This window comes from Ranitomeya imitator, chromosome 1 (assembly GCF_032444005.1).
Source record: "Ranitomeya imitator isolate aRanImi1 chromosome 1, aRanImi1.pri, whole genome shotgun sequence".
NCBI classification, from domain to species: Eukaryota; Metazoa; Chordata; class Amphibia; order Anura; family Dendrobatidae; genus Ranitomeya; species Ranitomeya imitator.
This window is the reverse complement of record NC_091282.1, coordinates 212498352-212521743: the sequence shown is the minus strand read 5'-3', so window position 1 is coordinate 212521743 and position 23392 is coordinate 212498352.

Genomic DNA, 23392 nt, shown 5'->3' with positions numbered 1-23392 from the left:
TCCCGTGCCTTCCTCCTTCTCTCTCTTTCGTGGGCAGTCTCTGCTCCACTTTCCCACAGGCCATTTCCAGGGGTGGATCCGTCCTCCTGACGGACATGTTCTTTTTGCATTAAAGTCTCTGCAGTGGGCGGGTCCAGCTTTCGTGCCCATTCCTGAGCTCCACCTGTGACAGCACATCTTCTCCATTCCTCACCCGCCTCGTGGTGTAACAATGGTGGCCATTAAACAATTCAATACAGTCCATGGTGCACAGAACCTGATTTATTGGGTCGGACCATCCTGTTCATGATGCTAAGCTGGAGCGCCCGCCAGGGCCTAGGGGTTACTCGGTACCGGGTCCGGTGGTCATTAAATGGGTGGTCACGGTGGCAGTGACCTGGTCCATGGACCTTAGTGTCCAAATTAAAGGAAAGGTCTTTAAAGGGTTTTTAGAATAAGAAATGATCGTGACTAGTGTTGAGCATTCTGATACTGCAAATATCGGTTATCGGCCGATATTTGCGGTATTGGAATTCCGATTCTGAGTTCCGATACTTTCTCAATATCGGATACCAGAATCAGAAGTTCCCATAATTCAATGAGCCAGTTTGATTTCAGCCAATGAGGAATCCTAAGAAGTGTGGGCACATCCTGTTATGCATGTTAGTCATGTAACTACTGCCATTACTGTGATTGGCTGCTAAAATGATGTCATGATGCACTATCAATGTCGCCGACGCCATTTTGGGTTCACTCTGCTGTGAATTCAGTTAGGGACAGGATGCTGTGTTCTGACTGAGGGCCAGTTCTAGATAGCGATTTGCTTTATTGTGCTTTACCCAGGCTACTTTAGCAACCACTGTGTGAGAACCTTGTTTTTGCCTTGCAGTGCAGTTCACTAGGGTTGAGCAACTTTTATTTTTATAGGGTCGAGTCGGGTTTCAAGAAACCCGACTTTCTCAAAAGAAGGAATCTCTCCTTCAGGCCCTGGGATCCATATTAATGTGTAAAATAAAGAATAAAAATAAAAAATAGGGATATACTCACCCTCGGACGCGCCCTGGTTCTATTCGGCAGCCTTCCTTCCTAAGAATTAGCAAGTGAAGGACCTTCGATGACGTCGCGGCTTGTGATTGGTCGCGTGACCGCTCATGTGACCGCTCAAGCGACCAATCACAAGCTGCGACGTCACCGCAGGTCCTTCACTCGCTCATTCTTAGGAGGGGAGACTGCCGGTTAGAACCAGGGCGTGTCCGAGGGTGAGTATATCAATATTTTTTATTTTTATTCTTTATTTTACACATAAATATGGATCCCGATACCGATTCCCGATATCGCAAAAATATCGGAACTCGGTATCGGAATTCCGATACCCGATAAGAAGATCGCCGACCTCATGGCCAACCCCACACAGGGATCGCGTCGGGTTTCATGAAACCCGACTTTGCCAAAAGTCGGCGACTTCTGAAAATGACCGATCCGTTTCGCTCAACCCTACTGTTCATGGCTGTCTGCAAGGTCTCTGTGTGAGTGCAGTTCACTCTGTAGTCTGTTCTGCAGCCACAGCTGGTTGTAGTCAGCTCAGCGTGCGTCACTGCCTCATACTGTTCCATTGTCCTTTTTTCAATTAGTGCTGCCTGCTGCACATTGTTCCAGATTTATCCTATTAGTGGGTTTCCATCCGTATCCTGCTAGATTGTGGAAAAACACTATATAGGAGTACATAGAGGAGCTTTTTTGGCCTTGCAGCACCATTCACGGCTGTCTGCAAGGTCTCTGTGTGAGTGCAGCTCACTCTGTAGTCTGTTCTGCAGCCACAGCTGGTTGTAGTCAGTCAGCTCAGCATGCGTCGCTGCCTCATACTGGTCCATTGTCCTTTTTTTAGTTAGTGCTGCCTGCTGCTAATTGTTCGAGATTTATCCTATTAGTAGGTTTCTATCCGTATCCTGCTCGATTGTGGAAAAACACTATATAGGAGTACATAGAGGAGCTTTTTTTGGCCTTGCAGCACCGTTAACGGCTGTCTGCAAGGTTTCTGTGTGAGTTCAGCTCACACTGTAGTCTGTTCTGCGAAAAAAACAAAAGTTAATAAAGTTCACCAAACACTCCACTTTACAGATGATGCACTAGTCAGAATGACTATCCCCCTTATCTGCCTGCTTGAAAAAACACTGTAAGCGCTAAGGGCTGAGGTTGTGGAAGAGGTGGAGGATGAGGAGTCACAAATGCCATCTGCTTCTGGACAGTCTGCACAACGTGGATCCTCACAAAGGCCTAGGCAGGGGACACTGTGAGGAGGATGAGGAGGATTCAATGGAGGAAGAAGACATCTGTCCAGAGGAGGGAGCTACACAATGCTCCAGTAGTCAGTATGTAGAGCGAGAGTGAGGTGATGCAGAGCAGGCAGAGATCACCCCTTGAACAGGGGACAGCGTTTCTTGGCCAGTTGGCAGTCTGCAGCACATGGTTGATTTCATGCTGCAGTGCCTGAGAAATGACCATGGCTGATTATAGGGTGTACACCCTCCTAGATCCTCGCTACTGGGACAACTTACAAAGCCTCATAACACCTTTGAACCGGGAGCGTGAAATGTGGGAGTTCCAAGACACACTGGTGCATTCCATCATCTTCTCCAGTCCAACTGAGAGCAGTGCTGCTAGTGCTTTACAAAGCAGCTCAGTGCTTCGAGGCAGTGGAGGAAGCTCTGCACAAAGAGGGAGCAGAAGCAGTGCCTCAGCACAAGGCAAGACCAGTATGGCCCAACTGTGGCAAACTTCTGTGTGCCTGCCACAAATGTCTACACCATCACAGACAGCACCAGTCAGCAGGAGGCAATGTTTCCATCAGATGGTGACAAACTACATGTCTTGCCCTCTCAGTGTACACCCACACGGCTCTTCCCCCTTTAAGTTTTGGGTCTCTAAGCTGGATACATGGCCAGAGCTTAGCCAGTATGCACTGGAGGTGCTGGCTTACATAGTAACATAGTAACATAGTTAGTAAGGCCGAAAAAAGACATTTGTCCATCCAGTTCAGCCTATATTCCATCATAATAAATCCCCAGATCTACGTCCTTCTACAGAACCTAATAATTGTATGATACAATATTGTTCTGCTCCAGGAAGACATCCAGGCCTCTCTTGAACCCCTCGACTGAATTCGCCATCACCACCTCCTCAGGCAAGCAATTCCAGATTCTCACTGCCCTAACAGTAAAGAATCCTCTTCTATGTTGGTGGAAAAACCTTCTCTCCTCCAGACGCAAAGAATGCCCTCTTGTGCCCGTCACCTTCCTTGGTATAAACAGATCCCCAGCGAGATATTTGTATTGTCCCCTTATATACTTATACATGGTTATTAGATCGCCCCTCAGTCGTCTTTTTTCTAGACTAAATAATCCTAATTTCGCTAATCTATCTGGGTATTGTAGTTCTCCCATCCCCTTTATTAATTTTGTTGCCCTCCTTTGTAATCTCTCTAGTTCCATTATATCCTTCCTGAGCACCGGTGCCCAAAACTGGACACAGTACTCCATGTGCGGTCTAACTAGGGATTTGTACAGAGGCAGTATAATGCTCTCATCATGTGTATCCAGACCTCTCTTAATGCACCCCATGATCCTGTTTGCCTTGGCAGCTGCTGCCTGGCACTGGCTGCTCCAGGTAAGTTTATCATTAACTAGGATCCCCAATTCCTTCTCCCTGTCAGATTTACCCAGTGGTTTCCCGTTCAGTGTGTAATGGTGATATTGATTCCTTCTTCCCATGTGTATAACCTTACATTTATCATTGTTAAACCTCATCTGCCACCTTTCAGCCCAAGTTTCCAACTTATCCAGATCCATCTGTAGCAGAATACTATCTTCTCTTGTATTAACTGCTTTACATAGTTTTGTATCATCTGCAAATATCAATATTTTACTGTGTAAACCTTCTACCAGATCATTAATGAATATGTTGAAGAGAACAGGTCCCAATACCGACCCCTGCGGTACCCCACTGGTCACAGCGACCCAGTTAGAGACTATACCATTTATAACCACCCTCTGCTTTCTATCACTAAGCCAGTTACTAACCCATTTACACACATTTTCCCCCAGACCAAGCATTCTCATTTTGTGTACCAACCTCTTGTGCGGCACGGTATCAAACGCTTTGGAAAAATCGAGATATACCACGTCCAATGACTCACCGTGGTCCAGCCTATAGCTTACCTCTTCATAAAAACTGATTAGATTGGTTTGACAGGAGCGATTTCTCATAAACCCATGCTGATATCGAGTTAAACAGTTATTCTCATTGAGATAATCCAGAATAACATCCTTTAGAAACCCTTCAAATATTTTACCAACAATAGAGGTTAGACTTACTGGCCTATAATTTCCAGGTTCACTTTTAGAGCCCTTTTTGAATATTGGCACCACATTTGCTATGCGCCAGTCCTGCGGAACAGACCCCGTTGCTATAGAGTCCCGAAAAATAAAAAGGCTTGATCTGCTGCTAGTGTATTATCGGAACGCATCTTCAGTAGGGTTGAGCGAAACGAATCAGACAAATTCAAAAATCGATGACTTTCGGCAAAGTCGTGTTTCATGAAACCCGACCCGATCCTAGTGTGGGATTGGCCATGAGGTCGGCGATCTGCGCGCAAAAGTCTCATTTCACATGTAAAGCGCCATGGAATAAATGGCGCTATAACAATAAATAATAATAATAATTTCGTATGATGCTTTCAGCGCCATTTTTAAGCCAATGAAGAAGGACGCAGAGTGTGAGCAGCATGATGACAGAGGTCTCGGTCCCCACCATCTTAGAGAATGGCATGACAGTGATTGGCTTGCTTTCTGTGGCATCACAGGGGCTATAAAGGGGCATGCACACCGACCACCATCTTACTTCTGCCGATCTTAGCATAGGGAGAGGTTGCTGCAGCTTCATCAGAAGGGATATAGTTAGGGAGGGAAGATTAACCCCCAAACTGCTTATGCTGTAGCGATTTCCACTGTCCAACACCACCATTTTTTTGCAGGGACAGTGGAGGCTATATTTTTGTGCATCAGCTCTGTAGCTTCTTAGGCTGCCTTATAAGGCTCCCAGATAGCTGCTGTGCAAACCAACTGCTTTTTTAAAATCAAAAATCCTGTTGCTCCTTTCTGCACAGTTATTTTGTTAATTTGTCCACACTTTTGTGTGCAGCAGTCCTTTTTGTTGCTGCCATACTTTTCCTGAGATCAGGAAAGATTTGGGAGATTGAAATTGTACTACATTCCTTGTATTTTTTCATATATCTTCCAGCCACTTTCTGCCACTTACATTGTGTTGTTTTATACACTGGGCCTGAGTTTTGGTTCAGTCTCCCCCCCAAAAAGTGAGATTCAAATTCTCACAAAGTGGATATACTGCAGTCCTGTTAGTTTGTGGTATGTCAGCCAGCCACTTTCTGCCACTTAGATTGCGTTGTTATATACACTGGGCCTGAGTTTTGGTTCAGTCTCCCCCCAAAAAAGTGAGATTCAAATTCTCACAAAGTGGATATACTGCAGTCCTGTTAGTTCGTTGTATATCAGCCAGCCACTTTCTGCCACTTACATTGTGTTGTTTTATGCACAGAGCCTGAGTTTTAGTTTAGTCTCCCCCCAAAAAAGGGAGATTTAAATTCTCAACAAGTTGTTACTTTAGTTAGATTTTCCAAAAAATGAGGAAGTCTGGTGGAAGAGCCCGTGGGCGGTGGTTGCCAGCTGGTACTGATGGTGGTGGTGCATCTGGAGGTAGTGGCAAAAGCGCAATAGCACCTAAGGCTGGAGGTGTTGAGCCAGCATCATCGTCTGGCTACACAAGGCCTCAAAGGCTCCCTTATCTGGTGTTAGGGTTTGAAGGAACGCACCAAATATATTTATAGGACCAGTTGAAGTGCATTGAGCATGAAACGGCCGTCATCCGTGTGCATTCACTACCCTCCATGCGTTCTTTATGTTAATGTCTGAATAAACCTGACGTTTCACTACCGGTGAGTGCGCTCTTTTCTTTTTCTTTTTCTTTTTTTGTGGATATTTATTAGCTGAGATAGGTGCGTTCGCAACCCGGGATCCACCGTGCAGGAAAGAACCTGCTGCTAAGCAAGGCGGCGAAGCAAACTAGTACAAACGATCTCTGCTACTTCACAGAGCCTGTAGTAAAGAGAACGCTGTGCCCTGTTTAGCTCACAGGGGACACAGCTAATGTGTAGAGCCGACAGTGGTCATGCAGTCCAAGCAACACGCAGCTCCTCTCCGGTGGAGCCGGAATTCTAATGGCTTATTTCAGCCGGGTCCCTGACTGCATACACAAAACTCCTCGCCGGAAGTGCCGGCATTCTAGGGGCTTATATCAGCCGGGTCCCTTACCACACACATAACCACACTGGTGCTGAGCTCGTACATATTTGATACTAACCCATGGCCATGCTGTCATGAGAACTTTTATAGCTGTAGCACCTACAGGACCTTCCAAGAAGGACTAATGGAAGGCTACCACAGATCTTGATCAGGTACAGGACCTTCCTAGAGGACCAATGGAAGTTGCTGCAGTACCTGAGCATGTGACCCTTGATCTCCACTGAGAGATCCTACCCTGGGCATGCTCAGTGTGTGCAAAGCAGGACTTATTCCCAGAAAAGCCTGCTCGCCGCAGACCAGTGCAGGGTACAATAGTAGAGCCTGGAGAGGCAGCAGTAACCCTTTGCACAGTATCAGATTCAGTGAGATGCTGGGACTGACGTCTCCGCTGAGCAGGCTCCACTGCGACCGATGCAGAATGGGAGACCACAGCAGACATGGTTCGAGATTCCCCCTGTGCAGCAGCAGGAACTCGACTCCTAACATCTGGGAGTAGGAAAACAGCTTTTAAAGGCAGATGATCTAACCTTCATTAAAATGAACCAATCATGGATTTCATATTATTTTGCCCCACCTTCCCCTGCTGACACGTAGCTTGCCTGAAAAATGTCTTGCTTTTGGCCTCCTCTTACTGACTTCTCCAATTCCTCCATTTGCAGCTGCTGAATGTCCACCATAGGCCATTTTTATACCTCCCTAAATGGGCTGACTCCCCCCACAGGGCCGTGGTCACCACCTGGCGCAACCACCCATGCGAGTGCCGTTTGCCTGGACAGGTGGGTGTGCCCACTCTTGGGCGATGGCACTGGCACAGGGTCCCTCATATTACAATGACATGTCTCTGATGGTGGTGGTGCACAACCAACGTCAGACACACCATCATAATATGAGGGGCCCTGTGCCAGTACTGCCGCCCACAAGAGAGTGTTTCCCCCCAGCTCGAACCACTTGCAATACTTACCTCTCCCTGCTCTACCACTGTGTGGTCTGTGCTGTTAAATCCTTCAATGGCACTGCCAATACAAATTTGTTGAAATGATAGATGATAGTTAAAATATACAGGGGCCCTAGCCTCCATTTAGACCAGTTAATACTTTGCGCCTACTACTACTGTCTGCTACTCAGCAGAGGAGCCCACCCCTATACCTAGCTATGCCACCTGATTAGTCATGTTACCAATTTTAAACTGCATTTAGCCTACTTTATTATTTGGGCCAATATCTGTGTTTCCTCCTCATCCTGCCTATTGCCAAGCCACTGTGTCATAGCTGTTTTTCGTTCTGACCCAAATGTCAGCTGACAGATCACCAGTGAGGGCCAAATTGTGGAGTTATGCCCGTCATTTTACAAGCGCGCTTGGAGACAAAAAGACACCTCACACATATCCTGTGAGCAAGTCACTTTTATCTGAAGTAATACAGCAAGAAGCAATATTTTATACCATTTACAACAACTGTAACTCTCATGTAATTCATGTAGCCCCCACCATCACCCAGGGTCATACTGACCTTTATTCTCTAACGTACCCAGAACATGTTGTGACTGACTATTGGGAACATACATGATAAGAAGTATGGTCTCCTTGAATTGGAGACACTAAGACTACTGCATCAACAGATTCTAGTAATTCTAACAATTAAAGGCAAGAGGCACTTAAAGGCAAACTATTAACCCTTCTATATCAATTTCCCCCTTTTGTAAATGGTATAACCTCTGTCACGGGGTCTGCTGATATCCACAAGGGGACTTCCTACCTGCTTCACCCATCCACCCTCAGTGTGGACACTCACCTCCCCCGTCAACAGTGGCCATACGGGGCCTATAATATACTACAGAAGGTTCAGCCTTAGGGTTTTTTTTCTACACATACATTATTCCATAGCTTAGGTAATACATATATTAGCGCTTTTACGGCTACATAAAAGAATAAGCAAAGCAACAAAATTTGCATACAAGTCTGTAAAACACCAAAAATAATCCATCCCGCTAGGCCGCTAAGCCAATTGGCTGGATTTAAAAAGGAGTCTCTATATTGTATTAGTCTCATTAAGAGTCTTAAGGAACCACGAAAATCTGAGTCCAAGTCTCACTTGTGCATGCAGTGTGGTGTTAATACCTTCCTTGTGTCCTGGGGTAAGGCTAAGTACAGCATAGTCCTTGCAGATACTGGGCTGTGTATGCAGATCCAACAGTCCAGCAGTTTTTGTCCTTCCGCGTCTTTTATAAGAAAAGCAAGATGTTGAATAAGTTTGTTTATCCAGTGTCTCTGTAAGGTGCAAACATCCTACCACAGCCAGCAAGGTGATTAGGACAACAGTCATTCTGCTGGTGAAAAGATCTTTTTGCAGTGACTGGCAAGGATCCAGGTGGGCTTTCCCTGAAGTTTCCCTGAGGTGAATGTGGTCAGCTGGACTTTAAAACGGGCCGTCAAACCGTGGATCTAGGCTCCTTCTCACGTGTCTGTGTATGACCACCAATCACCTGGATTCAGCAGATATACGTCTGCACTGGCATTAGTATCTGGAATGGATGAAAACACATGTTTATGCACCACATTAAGTATTTTCTGCAAGGCCTGGACATGGGCTGTCATAGCACCGTGTTGCTTTTGTAGCACCTGTGGGAAGTACAGACCAGCCTCTGGCAAACTACTAAACAGGACTTCAAAAGGACACAAGCCTGTCTTTCTATTGGGAGTGTGTCTGCCGTGGCCTTTGATTTTCCAGTTTAAGTGTCCCGTTTAGTCTCTCCACTTTCCCACTACTTTGTGGTCTATATGGTGCATGATATGCTTGCTGTACTCCCAGGGCCTGCATGACTTCCCTCATTATTTCTCCCATGAAGTGTGTGTCCCTATCGCTGTCTATGGTTTCTAGGACACCATACCTGCAGATCAGTTTTTTTATCAGTTTGTCTGCAGTCGCTTTAGTATTTGCACATTTTACCAGATAGGCTTCCAGCCAACCAGAGAAGAGATCTACACATACTAGGATATTTTTCACACACTCCTACCTTGGGCAGCTGTATGTAGCCAGTCTGCAGTCTCTGAAACGGGTAGAGAGGCCTGGGTGTCGCTTTCTTAGGGATTTTACTGTTTTACCTGGGTTGTGCTGTGCACAGATGAGGCATGACCGTACGAGCTTTGCGGCTGCGTAACTGAAACCAGGAGCGATCCAGAAGGCATCTTGTGTTGCTTGCGCCATGATTGGGAGCAGGGATCTTGGTATATACGATTTATCCTGATTCTCCCATACTCTTTCTGAGTTCAGCTCAGCTCCCATTCTCCCAGTGTTCCTTCTCTGTTTGGGCAGCTGGAGGGATTTCAGGACATCTAGGCTCAGTGTGGCTGGAATACGCTGACTCCCCACCACCGTCCACTGCTCCCTAGGCCGCCTTGCTGCTACTTTAGCAGCCTCGTCCGTCCTTCTGTTGCCCTTTTCCTCCACAGAGTCACCGTCCGTGTGTGCTTTTTACCTTGACGATGCCAACCTGGACTGATAACGTCAATGCCTCCACTAATTGTTTCACCAGCTCTGCAATTTTAATGGGCTTACCGGCTGATGTAAGAAACGTTCTGCTTCTCCAGATAGGGCAATAATCATGGGATATTCCCCATGCACAATTTGAATCTGTGTAACTGTTAGCGACTTTACCTGCAGCAGCTCTACACGCCTCAGTGAGTGCCTTCAACTCTGCCTCCTGCACCGACATGTGAGGAGCGAGTGGTTCAGCTCGGATAACCTCATGTGAGGATACTACTGCATATCCAATGTAGAGTCGCCCATTCTGGTGGTATCTGGAGCCATCTACAAAAATAAAAAACCTCAAAATATGCATTAGGAACAGGTTTTTTTCTTCCCACGAACATATGTAAAACCCACTGTCTCCTGACTCATCAGTTCCTATGCAGTCATGTTCGTGCGTCATGTCAACGTCATGTCATGTTCTCTTTCCCACCTGCCAATGCTGTCACCAATTCCCCCTTTTCTGAATCCACAGGCAGATGAGAGGCTGGATTCAGAACATTACGTCTTTTGAGGGTGACATATTCAGGAATTAGTATTAGAGCACATTCAAGTCTGATCTGTCTGATCTGTCTATCCATGGAAGGCCCGGGTACAGGTATTTTGGTTGAACTTGTACGAGTATGGCATTAATGTCACGTGGGGAACAAATTGTCAAAAAGAAAAAGTCAGTGTGATCTCACATGTCTTTCAGTAATACAGCAGCTCTTACAGACACATGTAGAAGACCCTCTAATCACGGGGTCTAATTGTGCTAAGTAGTAAGCTATCGGTCTCTGTTTCTTTCCATGTTGCTGTTTCAGTACTGCGTTAGCATGTCCACCCTGCTCTGTGAAAAATAAGAAAAATGGCTGATTATAGTTTGGAATGTCTGACACAATGAGCAGCTTGAGAGAGTGGAAGGAGTCAATTGCTTCTTGAGTGAGATTGTAGGGGTCTGATGGCAAACAGTCATAGAGTGGGTGCATCATTTATGAAGCAGACCTTATCCAAGGCCTACAGTAGGTCACCAAACCTAGAAAAGTGCGTAGATGCTGGTGTGACCTGGGTAAAGGGAGATTTGTATTGCCTGTTTTCTGTCTTCAGTCAGGTGTCTTGTACCTTCAGCAATACAATGTCCTAAAAATATCACCTTTTGTTTGCAATCACGTGAGACTCTGCAACCCTTTTCTGCCAAAAAAAAAAAACACAGCAAGGAAACTGTAGCTTCCGGACATCTGGTCCGGGCATCAGAGCAAGAGGTCATCCACGTACTGTAATAGTACAATCTGTGGATGAGGTGGTTGCCACTGCTCAAGAATCCCTACCATCGCTGTTGAATAGATGGTTGGGGTGTTCTTTCCCCCTTTGTGGGAGGACCGTCCAACAGTATTGTTTACCTTCGTGAGTGAAAGACTAAAGATACTGACAGTCAGAGTCCAGTGGTACAGAGAAGAATGCATTTGTCAAATCAATAACTGTGAAACATTTTGATGTCGCTGGGATTTGTGACCGTACGGTGTGTGTATTAGGGACAGTTGATGTCACACTCACTGTAACATCATTATTAGCTCGTTAGTCATTAACTATTCTGTAAGTGTCAGGGGAACCCTTGGGTCCTTTTTTTTCTTAATGGGATACAAAGGGGTGTTGCAGGGGGAATATCTCTGCACTAGAACACCTGCCTTAACATACTTTTTAATATTCCTGCTCAGGGCCATTGATTTGACTAGACTTAAGGGGTATTGCCTTAACCAAAGAGGAGTGATTACTTCTCTTGATTTATCATGACAGGGGGAATGGGCAGCCGACTGATAACAGATTTTCCCCTTGCCCAAACGGTGTCTGGTACCTGACTCTTTTCCCTGTCCTCAGACATTCTGGTGTCAGGTGTTACTTTCACTACTCTTGCCATATACACCATTTCTGCAATATTATACAAGTGTTTATATAAGTCACACATTAATGTCCAAATATTTATACCCGTATTTGATTGGGTAGAGTACCCTTTAAAAAAAACTAAATTTGATTCACAAAATGTTACCAAAAGAAAATTATATATATGAATATATATCTTATATATAATTGCCTAGAATACTACTTCCTGCAATTTGTGCCAACTTCCGTGGCTTTGTCCAGAGCTAATGTCCGGAGCTAATGTCCGGAGCTAATGTCCGGAGCTAATGTCCGGAGATAAGTGACGTCAACAGTGTCCAGTGTCTGATTGATTGCCGCCTGCTGCGAGCGACCAACCAGAAACGTGCAGTACTGTGACACACTCCGCCCGCCATTTTGGTGTGATTTTTGAATTTTTACCTCACAGCAAGTTTCTACTGCGTGGAGGCGGGCCCAGTGACGTTGCTCTTCAAGCTCCTGCCGAATTTCAAGTATATATGGATTCTAGACTCCCGATTCTTTAGAATCGGGCTGCCATCTAGTATATATATAATTACGAAAGATACTGAGTCATAAAACGGGGGAGCACAATGCCATAGGCCACAGCAAAGCACAAGCTTATTCTAAGAAAGTAGCAGCCCTATATAAATCCATAACTAACAGTTCCAAATACAAAAAGAAGGGATTTGAAAAATGCCAAATATCAATGCCAGTTGCTTGCGATAAGGTATAAGAACTGGAAAAGACAAATAAACAGTGACTATGGTTTGAGCCAATATAATGAATGGCTAAAAAACTATATATCATATTAAGACAACCTAGAAATACACAGTAACTATACCATCTTGTGTAAGGAAACTACTAAAACTGGCAAATGAATGGAATTAAGTGTAACTACAATAGGGCATGATTTACCTGTGGTATAATGTGCACGTGGAAGACCCTGGCGTCCCTCTGCCACAAGTGTTTATATGAAAAGGGGACTTGTGACTGTAATACCCTCAGGAGAGCACTGTATAGTGGCCTAGACAGCACTCAACTCTGCTCCCAGCAAATTCATAGGGGTATTGTCACTAACAATAAGTTTGTAAGCACCTCTTGGCTGTCTCGTGACTCTAGTCTTTTCTTGTTTAGTCATAGGGGCTTCAGTCGCTTGTCCCCCTACCCTCACGTATTCCACAGTCTCGTCAGTAATCATGTCTGGCAGTATCAAGTCTTTGTGTGCTAGTCCCAGCTGCCCCAGTGTCGGTCAAGAATTCTGTCTATTTCCCTTCCAGCATTGGTATGGTGGTCATCAAGGCAGGACCAGGTCCAGAGGGGACAAGAACAGGGCACACATTTGTCGCTGGGTTGTCAGTTTCCTAGTCTGAAGGTGAAGGAGGTGGAAGATTGGTCTGAGTGTCCATTTTCTCGACAATTCTAGCACTTCACTGTTTCTAAAGGCCCCTTCACATTTAGCGACGCTGCAGCGATACCGACAACGATCCGAATCGCTGCAGCGTCGCTGTTTGGTCGCTGGAGAGCTGTCACACAGACCGCTCTCCAGCGACCAACGATGCCGGTAACCAGGGTAAACATCGGGTAACTAAGCGCAGGGCCGCGCTTAGTAACCCGATGTTTACCCCGGTTACCATGCTAAAAGTAAAAAAAAACAAACACTACATACTTACCTACAGCCGTCTGTCCTCCAGCGCTGCGCTCTGCTTCTCTGCTCTCCTCCTGTACTGGCTGTGAGCCGGAAAGCAGAGCGGTGACGTCACCGCTCTGCTTTCCGGCTCACAGCCAGTACAGGAGGAGAGCAGAGCGCAGCGCTGGAGGACAGACGGCTGTAGGTAAGTATGTAGTGTTTGTTTTTTTTACTTTTAGCATGGTAACCGGGGTAAACATCGGGTTACTAAGCGCGGCCCTGCGCTTAGTTACCCGATGTTTACCCTGGTTACCAGTGAAGACATCGCTGGATCGGTGTCACACACGCCGATCCAGCGATGTCTCCAGGGAGTCCAGCGACGAAATAAAGTTCTGGACTTTATTCAGCGACCAACGATCTCCCAGCAGGGGCCTGATCGTTGGTCGCTGTCACACAGAACGATTTCATTAACGATATCGTTGCTACATCACAAACAGCAACGATATCGTTAACAATATCGTTATGTGTGAAGGTACCTTAAGTCCTTAGGTCCCTTACTATGTCTCTACTGTTTTCCTTGTGCTCCAACATACATGACACGTCGTCTTATTGTCCTAGTTTCTTCAACTCCTTTAGCAACCTTTAGGAGGTCTTTGGATCTACATTTCTCCATTCAGGTCTGGCTGTCTGTACTGCGTCTCATAAGCCTTTTGTCATACCGTCAATGAATGTATTTACCAATATTTTAACATCGAGTGGGTTTACTGGATTGTACCCCATGTCTGCCCATTTCAGCTGTAACCGTCCAGAGTACATCTCTACTCTCTCTCCTTTAGTCACATCTGTAAAAGTCTTAATTTGCATCCTAGTGCGTCACCTGCTTTGGTGCTCACCAACTCTCTAGGTCTGCTCAGGTATACGTCCATCATATTGTCTTTGTCTGTAAAATGGGAAAGGTTTGTTCTCAGGGTCAGCCAATTATTTTAGCGTAGCTAGCTAGTCAGAGGGCTTCCAGGGATAATACTCCTGTATCTGTCTTACACTACCTGATGTGGTTGGTTCTCTGGTTATACAAAGGTATGACCGTAGCAGTAGTATGTCGGTCATAGTCGGACTTTTGAGCATCAAAACATTCATAATACACCTTACTTCCGTCCTGCTGCACTCTCTCAGATGCCATTTATTCACATGCTATTTTCCTCATTTGTCTGTGCCTTTTTGAACATCCAAACATCCATCCACTCACTGGCACTTTGCCTGTTTCAATATTGGTCTCACATCTTTCACTGCTTCCTTTTTCCAATCTGTACAGCGGTTTTTGGATCCCATTGGGGGCCCTGACTGCACACAGAATAAGCTGCCCATGGCTTCAACTTATCCGCTCAAACACTCACCTCTAAAAATGCCCTTTTTAGTGTGCCTTGCCTTAAATCAGGGTTGCAACACGTGACAAGTCAGAGTGAGTGTCAAGATTTAGCGGGAGAGGTTACACCACCTATTTCCCGGTAGACCTAAAGGATTCTAGCGAGCAGGTTAACCACCTACCACTCGGTAGATCAGCTGGCTAGCACAGCTCCATGGAACGGCAAGGTTACACCACCAATTTGCCGTAGGCTGACTGTAGCAGGTTACACCACCTATTACATCAGCCGTGCAGTTGGCTACCTCCTCTGTTGATCCTCAATTTGCTATATCAATCACTCAACTTGAAGCAGGAGAATCTTTTACCAATCTTTTCAATCACTTACAAGTGTCCTCTAAAATAGGCACAATTCTTTCACTTTCAAATTCCAACTTGAACTGTACAACATTCCTTTTTTCTTCAATACCTACAGTACTTATTGCTTTAACCACAAATCTCTCAGCGTGTACTAAACCAAAGACAGAGAAGCTTTAGAATGCAGCTATGTGGCCCCCCTTCCTCTGGCCCACAGCACAAAAGGGAGAAATGTCAAGCAAGTCGCGCAGGGGCTCAGCTTACCCCTCCCATCAGCTATTTCGCGCTGATAAGAGCTTGGTGAGTCTTACACACACAGAAACAGAATGCAGCAGTTTTCAGACTTAATCTCTACAAAACATTCATTCTCTCGGAATTAAAAACAGTTTCTCTATACAGGCAGATCACTGTATAACTTGAATAAGCTGATTCTGACCGCGTCCAGCCAAAACACATATAGAAACCTATCCAATGTCAAACCATATATAACACGGGTTTCACTGAATCCCAGATGTAAATTAAATGTACATTAAAAATATCCACAACTCATTCATCCTGGACAATTAACAACAGTTAGATAAGTAATTATACTTATGTGATCACTCATACATACATGCTCATTCAGGGATTGTTGTTTCTTTTCCTTTCACTTTCAGTTGATTTTTACAAGAAGAAAATCCCTTATCTCAATCACTCCACCTAATTCAGCTCAAACTGCGCTGAATAATGTCTTCTGTCACATACAGAGGACCACACCTAACGGAACCCCTAATCAATCAGGGATTTACTTATTTATCCCTTATACTTATTTACTCACCTGTCATCTCATTCAGAGTTCTCATAGACATACAAGGTTCACACAGCCTGCCTATTTTGCACTTTGGAATTAACACAACTCTATATAACAAAAACTGCAGCAGTGTCCACTGACACTCTGAAAGCACTTTAAGGCCAAACAACAAAAACCACGGCCTTATACAAAATACAGCTTCATATAATGTACTGCCAATCAAAAATGACCAAAATAACAACACTGCACAGAGTCTATCCCAGCTCTGTATTACACACTACGCAAATACACAACCAATTAGGATACTGACAAATGATACAGATAACAATTATCATCTTATAACTCTATTATTCAACTCTCATACGGACATAAACAGACAAAACACAAAACTCACTGGTGATGTGGATTCTTTGAACCATGCTCGCAGCCTTTTACCCGGAGGTATGGAGAGATCCAGATGAGAGATTGCAAGTGCAAAACAAATTGTAAGAATAATATTTCTCACCTTGCTGCAGCTGGTGTTTTGCATGTCCTATCTCCCAGAAGCTCCTCCATACGGATTCCGAATAGGCTGGATACACGGCCCCGGTCGGGCGCCAAAACTCTCGTAGCTGTTTGCCATCAGACCCCTACAATCTCACTCAAGAAGCAATTGACTCCTTTTTAGAGTTGAGTGCTGTCTAGGCCACTATACAGTGCTCTCCTGAGGGTATTACAGTCACAAGTCCCCTTTTCATATAAACACTTGTGGCAGAGGGACGCCAGGGTCTTCCACGTGCACATTATACCACAGGTAAATCATGCCCTATTGTAGTTACACTTAATTCCATTCATTTGCCAGTTTTAGTAGTTTCCTTACACAAGATGGTATAGTTACTGTGTATTTCTAGGTTGTCTTCATATGATATATAGTTTTTTAGCCATTCATTATATTGGCTCAAACCATAGTCACTGTTTATTTGTCTTTTCCAGTTCTTATACCTTATCGCAAGCAACTGGCATTGATATTTGGCATTTTTCAAATCCCTTCTTTTTGTATTTGGAACTGTTAGTTATGGATTTATATAGGGCTGCTACTTTCTTAGAATAAGCTTGTGCTTTGCTGTGGCCTATGGCATTGTGCTCCCCCGTTTTATGACTCAGTATCTTTCGTAATTATATATATATATATATATATATATATATATATATTCATATATATAATTTTCTTTTGGTAACATTTTGTGAATCAAATTTAGTTTTTTTTTAAGGGGTACTCTACCCAATCAAATACGGGTATAAATATTTGGACATTAATGTGTGACTTATATAAACACTTGTGTAATATTGCAGAAATGGTGTATATGGCAATAGTGGTGAAAGTAACACCTGACACCAGAATGTCTGAGGACAGGGAAAAGAGTCAGGTACCAGACACCGTTTGGGCAAGGGGAAAATCTGATATGGGTCGGCTGCCCATTCCCCCTGTCATGATAAATCAAGAGAAGTAATCACTCCTCTTTGGTTAAGGCAATACCCCTTAAGTCTAGTCAAATCAATGGCCCTGAGCAGGAATATTAAAGAGTATGTTAAGGCAGGGGTTCTAGTGCAGAGATATTCCCCCTGCAACACCCCTTTGTATCCCATTAAGAAAAAAAAGGACCCAAGGGTTCCCCTGACACTTACAGAATAGTTCATGACTAACGAGCTATTAATGATGTTACAGTGAGTGTGACATCAACTGTCCCTAATACACACACCGTACGGTCACAAATCCCAGCGACATCAAAATGTTTCACAGTTATTGATTTGACAAATGCATTCTTCTCTGTACCACTGGACTCTGACTGTCAGTATCTTTAGTCTTTCACTCACGAAGGTAAACAATACTGTTGGACGGTCCTCCCACAAAGGGGGAAAGAACACCCCAACCATCTATTCAACAGCGATGGTAGGGATTCTTGAGCAGTGGCAACCACCTCATCCACAGATTGTACTATTACAGTACGTGGATGACCTCTTGCTCTACTGCCCGGACCAGATGTCCGGAAGCTACAGTTTCCTTGCTGTGTTTTTTTTTTTTGGCAGAAAAGGGTTGCAGAGTCTCACGTGATTGCAAACAAAAGGTGACATTTTTAGGACATTGTATTGCTGAAGGTACAAGACACCTGACTGAAGACAGAAAACAGGCAATACAAATCTCCCTTTACCCAGGTCACACCAGCATCTACGCACTTTTCTAGGTTTGGTGACCTACTGTAGGCCTTGGATAAGGTCTGCTTCATAAATGATGCACCCACTCTATGACTGTTTGCCATCAGACCCCTACAATCTCACTCAAGAAGCAATTGACTCCTTCCACTCTCTCAAGCTGCTCATTGTGTCAGACATTCCAAACTATGATCAGCCATTTTTCTTATTTTTCACAGAGCAGGGTGGACATGCTAACGCAGTACTGAAACAGCAACATGGAAAGAAACAGAGACCGATAGCTTACTACTTAGCACAATTAGACCCCGTGATTAGAGGGTCTTCTACATGTGTCTGTAAGAGCTGCTGTAATACTGAAAGACATGTGAGATCACACTGACTTTTTCTTTTTGACAATTTGTTCCCCACGTGACATTAATGCCATACTCGTACAAGTTCAACCAAAATACCTGTACCCGGGCCTCCCATGGATAGACAGATCAGACAGATCAGACTTGAATGTGCTCTAATACTAATTCCTGAATATGTCACCCTCAAAAGACGTAATGTTCTGAATCCAGCCACTCATCTGCCTGTGGATTCAGAAAAGGGGGAATTGGTGACAGCATTGGCAGGTGGGAAAGAGAACATGACATGACGTTGACATGACGCACGAACATGACTGCATAGGAACTGATGAGTCAGGAGACAGTGGGTTTTACATATGTTCGTGGGAAGAAAAAAACCTGTTCCTAATGGATATTTTGAGGTTTTTTATTTTTGTAGATGGCTCCAGATACCACCAGAATGGGCGACTCTACATTGGATATGCAGTAGTATCCTCAAATGAGGTAATCCGAGCTGAACCACTCGCTCCTCACATGTCGGTGCAGGAGGCAGAGTTGAAGGCACTCACTGAGGCTTGTAGAGCTGCTGCAGGTAAAGTCGCTAACAGTTACACAGATTCAAATTGTGCATGGGGAATATCCCATGATTATTGCCCTATCTGGAGAAGCAGAACGTTTCTTACATCAGCCGGTAAGCCCATTAAAATTGCAGAGCTGGTGAAACAATTAGTGGAGGCATTGACGTTATCAGTCCAGGTTGGCATCGTCAAGGTAAAAAGCACACACGGACGGTGACTCTGTGGAGGAAAAGGGCAACAGAAGGACGGACGAGGCTGCTAAAGTAGCAGCAAGGCGGCCTAGGGAGCAGTGGACGGTGGCGGGGAGTCAGCGTATTCCAGCCACACTGAGCTTAGATGTCCTGAAATCCCTCCAGCTGCCCAAACAGAGAAGGAACACTGGGAGAATGGGAGCTGAGCTGAACTCAGAAAGAGTATGGGAGAATCAGGATAAATCGTATATACCAAGATCCCTGCTCCCAATCATGGCGCAAGCAACACAAGATGCCTTCTGGATCGCTCCTGGTTTCAGTTACACAGCCGCAAAGCTCGTACAGTCATGCCTCATCTGTGCACAGCACAACCCAGGTAAAACAGTAAAAATCCCTAAGAAAGCGACACCCAGGCCTCTCTACCCGTTTCAGAGACTGCAGACTGGCTACATACAGCTACCCAAGGTAGGAGTGTGTGAAAAATATCCTAGTATGTGTAGATCTCTTCTCTGGTTGGCTGGAAGCCTATCTGGTAAAATGTGCAAATACTAAAGCAACTGCAGACAAACTAATGAAAGAACTGATCTGCAGGTATGGTGTCCTAGAAACCATAGACAGCGATAGGGACACACACTTCACGGGAGAAATAATGAGGGAAGTCATGCAGGCCCTGGGAGTACAGCAAGCATATCATGCACCATATAGACCACAAAGTAGTGGGAAAGTGGAGAGACTAAACGGGACACTTAAACTGGAAAATCAAAGGCCACGGCAGACACACTCCCAATAGAAAGACAGGCTTGTGTCCTTTTGAAAGTTAAAGTTAAGTAAATAAGGCAGCACACTGCAGCGCTAGAACATACAAACTTGAAAAACGAAATTTGAACTGCATTACTGCACTAGGAATATGAAAAATGAGAGCTTTTAGCGCATAAAAATGGCCAATTTTATGTGTACCTGGTAGCCCCTTTACGGCATCTCTCTTATACCAGGTCCTACACTTGCCTTACCTCGCTGAGAATAAACGTCTCCATCTGAATGTGTACATGTGAAACCTATTCCTAGACCAAAATTCTCTCTCTCTGTGGAGGGGTATCGGACCTGCTGTAATTAAAACACCTGTGGCTAGGAGGCGGAGTGCACGATCAGAAGGCTAGAGAATACATTTCAAAAACCTGACCGGCACATCCAAACATAGACTCAGTGTGAACAGGTGCTGAACCTAGAGTCGCCAACTCGTATATAGTTAAGTAAATAAGGCAGCACACTGCAGCGCTAGAACATAGAAACTTGAAAAACGAAATTTGAACTGTATTACTGCACTAGAAATATGAAAAATGAGAGCTTTTAGCGCATAAAAATGGCCAATTTTATGTGTACCTGGTAGCCCCTTTACGGCATCTCTCTTATACCAGGTCCTACACTTGCCTTACCTCGCTGAGAATAAACCTTTAGGCACAAGCGGAGGTTGGCACCCTAGTGGGAGACGATAGTAGCACCCCCGCTTCTCGGTGGCTGTCCCTATTTGCCCTAGATGACCCTAAGTATATAGACGGACATATAACATGCAGACCCAGGCAGACAATAACCAAACCATGACACTCCCTGGGCAGGCACTTTAGTAGTTTGATAATAATATGTCCAAAGGGATAAAAGTAAGTCAAAAAATATATCTCTCTGGGACTAATCAAAAGACTTGCAAGGAATAGTTGATAATGATGACAGGTAACATAGTTAGCAAGGCCGAAAAAATACATTTGTCCATCCAGTTCAGCCTATAATCCATCAGAATAAATCACCAGATCTAAGTCCTTCTAAAGATCCAAATCACTGTAATATACAATATTGTTACACTCCAGGAAGACATCCAGGCCTCTCTTGAACCCTATTGAGTGTTTTACTCAATGATGTTAGAACTAGTGTTGAGCGATACCTTCCGATATCGGAAAGTATCGGTATCGGTTTGGATCGGCCGATATTCAAAAAATATCGGATATCGCCGATACCGATACCCGATCCCAATGCAAGTCAATGGGACCAAAATATCGGAATTAAAATAAACCCTTTCTTTCCTTGTAGGTTCATTCTACCTGAAGGAAAACAACTAAGAATAATGTAGGATGTATGGGGGAGGTGGCGGAGACATTAAAGGCAATGAGGATTAGTCCAATCAAATAGAATAGCATGTTTTTTTTTTTTTTTTTAAAGAAGTTCGGATTGAAAAAGATATTGAGTATGTAAATTTTTTTTATTTTGTCAGATATTGATGTTTCACTATTCCACGCCCTTCCCCTTCTTTTTTTTCTTTTTTTTTTTTTTTTTTTCTTTTCCCACACTTTCATCTTCATCATCATCAGCATCCTTGACATCAACTTCTTCACCTTATTCATCTTCTTCTTCATCTTCTACCTATTTTTTTTTTTATTACATTCTTCATATTCATTTTCTTCAACTATTATTATTCTTCCTATTCTACATATTCTTTTTATTCCACTGTTATTATTCTTCCTATTCTACTTCTTCATCATATTCTCATTTGTGACAGGCATTCCCGTAGTTGTTGTCTATAAAAGTTGGAAGATTACACCTTCCGTTCTGCCAGTCACAAAAGTTACATTTGTCCGCGTTCAGTTTGGCCTGCAGCATCAGGCTTTATCCAGGGGCACCACGAGGAGGAACGGACTCACCCCCATACACTGCTTAGTCTTCTTCTGCATATAATTTAGATAATATCTTTTGCTCTGATATTAAGTCTTATGCTTAATGTTCTTCTGCTCTTTGTTCTGCAGCCTCTTGTTCTTCTGCTTCTCGGTCTTCCATGTTGTCGTCTCCAGGGTCTTCGTCTCCAGTGTCGTCATCTCCGCCGTCGTCGTCTCAGCCGTCGTCGTCTCCGCCGTCGTCGTCGTCGTCGTCATCGGGGTGGTCTTCCGGGTCGTCGTCATCGGGGTGGTCTTCCGGGTTGTCGACGTTAGGGTCTTCAACTTGGAAATGTAGCAGAAGGTACAAGAAGGCTGAGAAAATGCCAAGAACCAGCTGATGGAACTGGAACTCGGATGGCTACCCGAAGGTTCAAGAGCCTATGGAACTACCGAGGACCAGCTGACGTTACTGGAACCCGGTTACTAAGCAGGAGGTACCCGTGCTAAAAAGCACTACCAAGGACCGCCTGACGTTGGCGGAACTCGGATACCCAGAAGGAGGCACCTAAGCCAAAGGCTCTGCCCGGAACCAGATGACGTTACTGGAACCAGGATGGGGAGCAGAAGGTACAAGAGCAAAAGACACTGCCGAGAATCAGCTGACGGTACTGGAACCCGGATGGGTAGCCGAATGTCCAAGAGCCAATGGAACTACCAAGGACCAGCTGACGTTACTGGAACCCGGTTACTAAGCAGGAGGTACCCGTGCCTGAAAGCACTACCAAGGACCACCTGACATTGGTGGAACTTGGATACCCAGAAGGAGGCACCTAAGCCAAAGGCTCTGCCCGGAACCAGCTGACGGTACTGGAACCAGGATGGGGAGCAGAAGGTACAAGAGCAAAAGACACTGCCGAGAACCAGCTGACGGTGCTGGAACCAGGTGGTGGACCCCAAGGCCCACAGGAGAGGAGAGAACAGCTAGGCCGCGAGGCAGCCGCAGTTACCGAACCCCAACAGTCCTACAGGGGGAGCTGGGCCTACTGGCACTACAGAACCAGCCTTGACTACCAGTTCACGCAGCCCACATAGGAAGCTCCTAAACTGGAGGCACCCTGGAGTTGGCTAACTCGACCGCCCCACGACGGGGCAAGCATAGGCGTCTCAGTGAAGTTGACACAACCCGGAAACAGCTGACGGTGCTGAAACCAGGCTTGGCACGAGGGAGTACCTGTGACAAGAACACTGCCGAGAACCAGCTGGCGGTGCTGGAACCCGGATGCGTTGCCCCAGTGTGCAAGAGCCAATGGCACGACCGAGGACCAGCTGACGGTGCTGGAACCCGGTTACTAAGCTGTAGGTGCCCGCGCTTAAAAGCACTACCAAGGACCGCCTGGCGTTGGCGGAACTCGGCTACCCAGGAGGAGGCACCTAAGCCAAAGGCTCGGCCCGGAACCAGCTGACGGTGCTGGAACCAGGTGGTGGACCCCAAGGCCCACAGGAGAGGAGAGAACAGCTAGGCCGCGAGGCAGCCGCAGTTACCGAACCCCAACAGTCCTACAGGGGGAGCTGGGCCTACTGG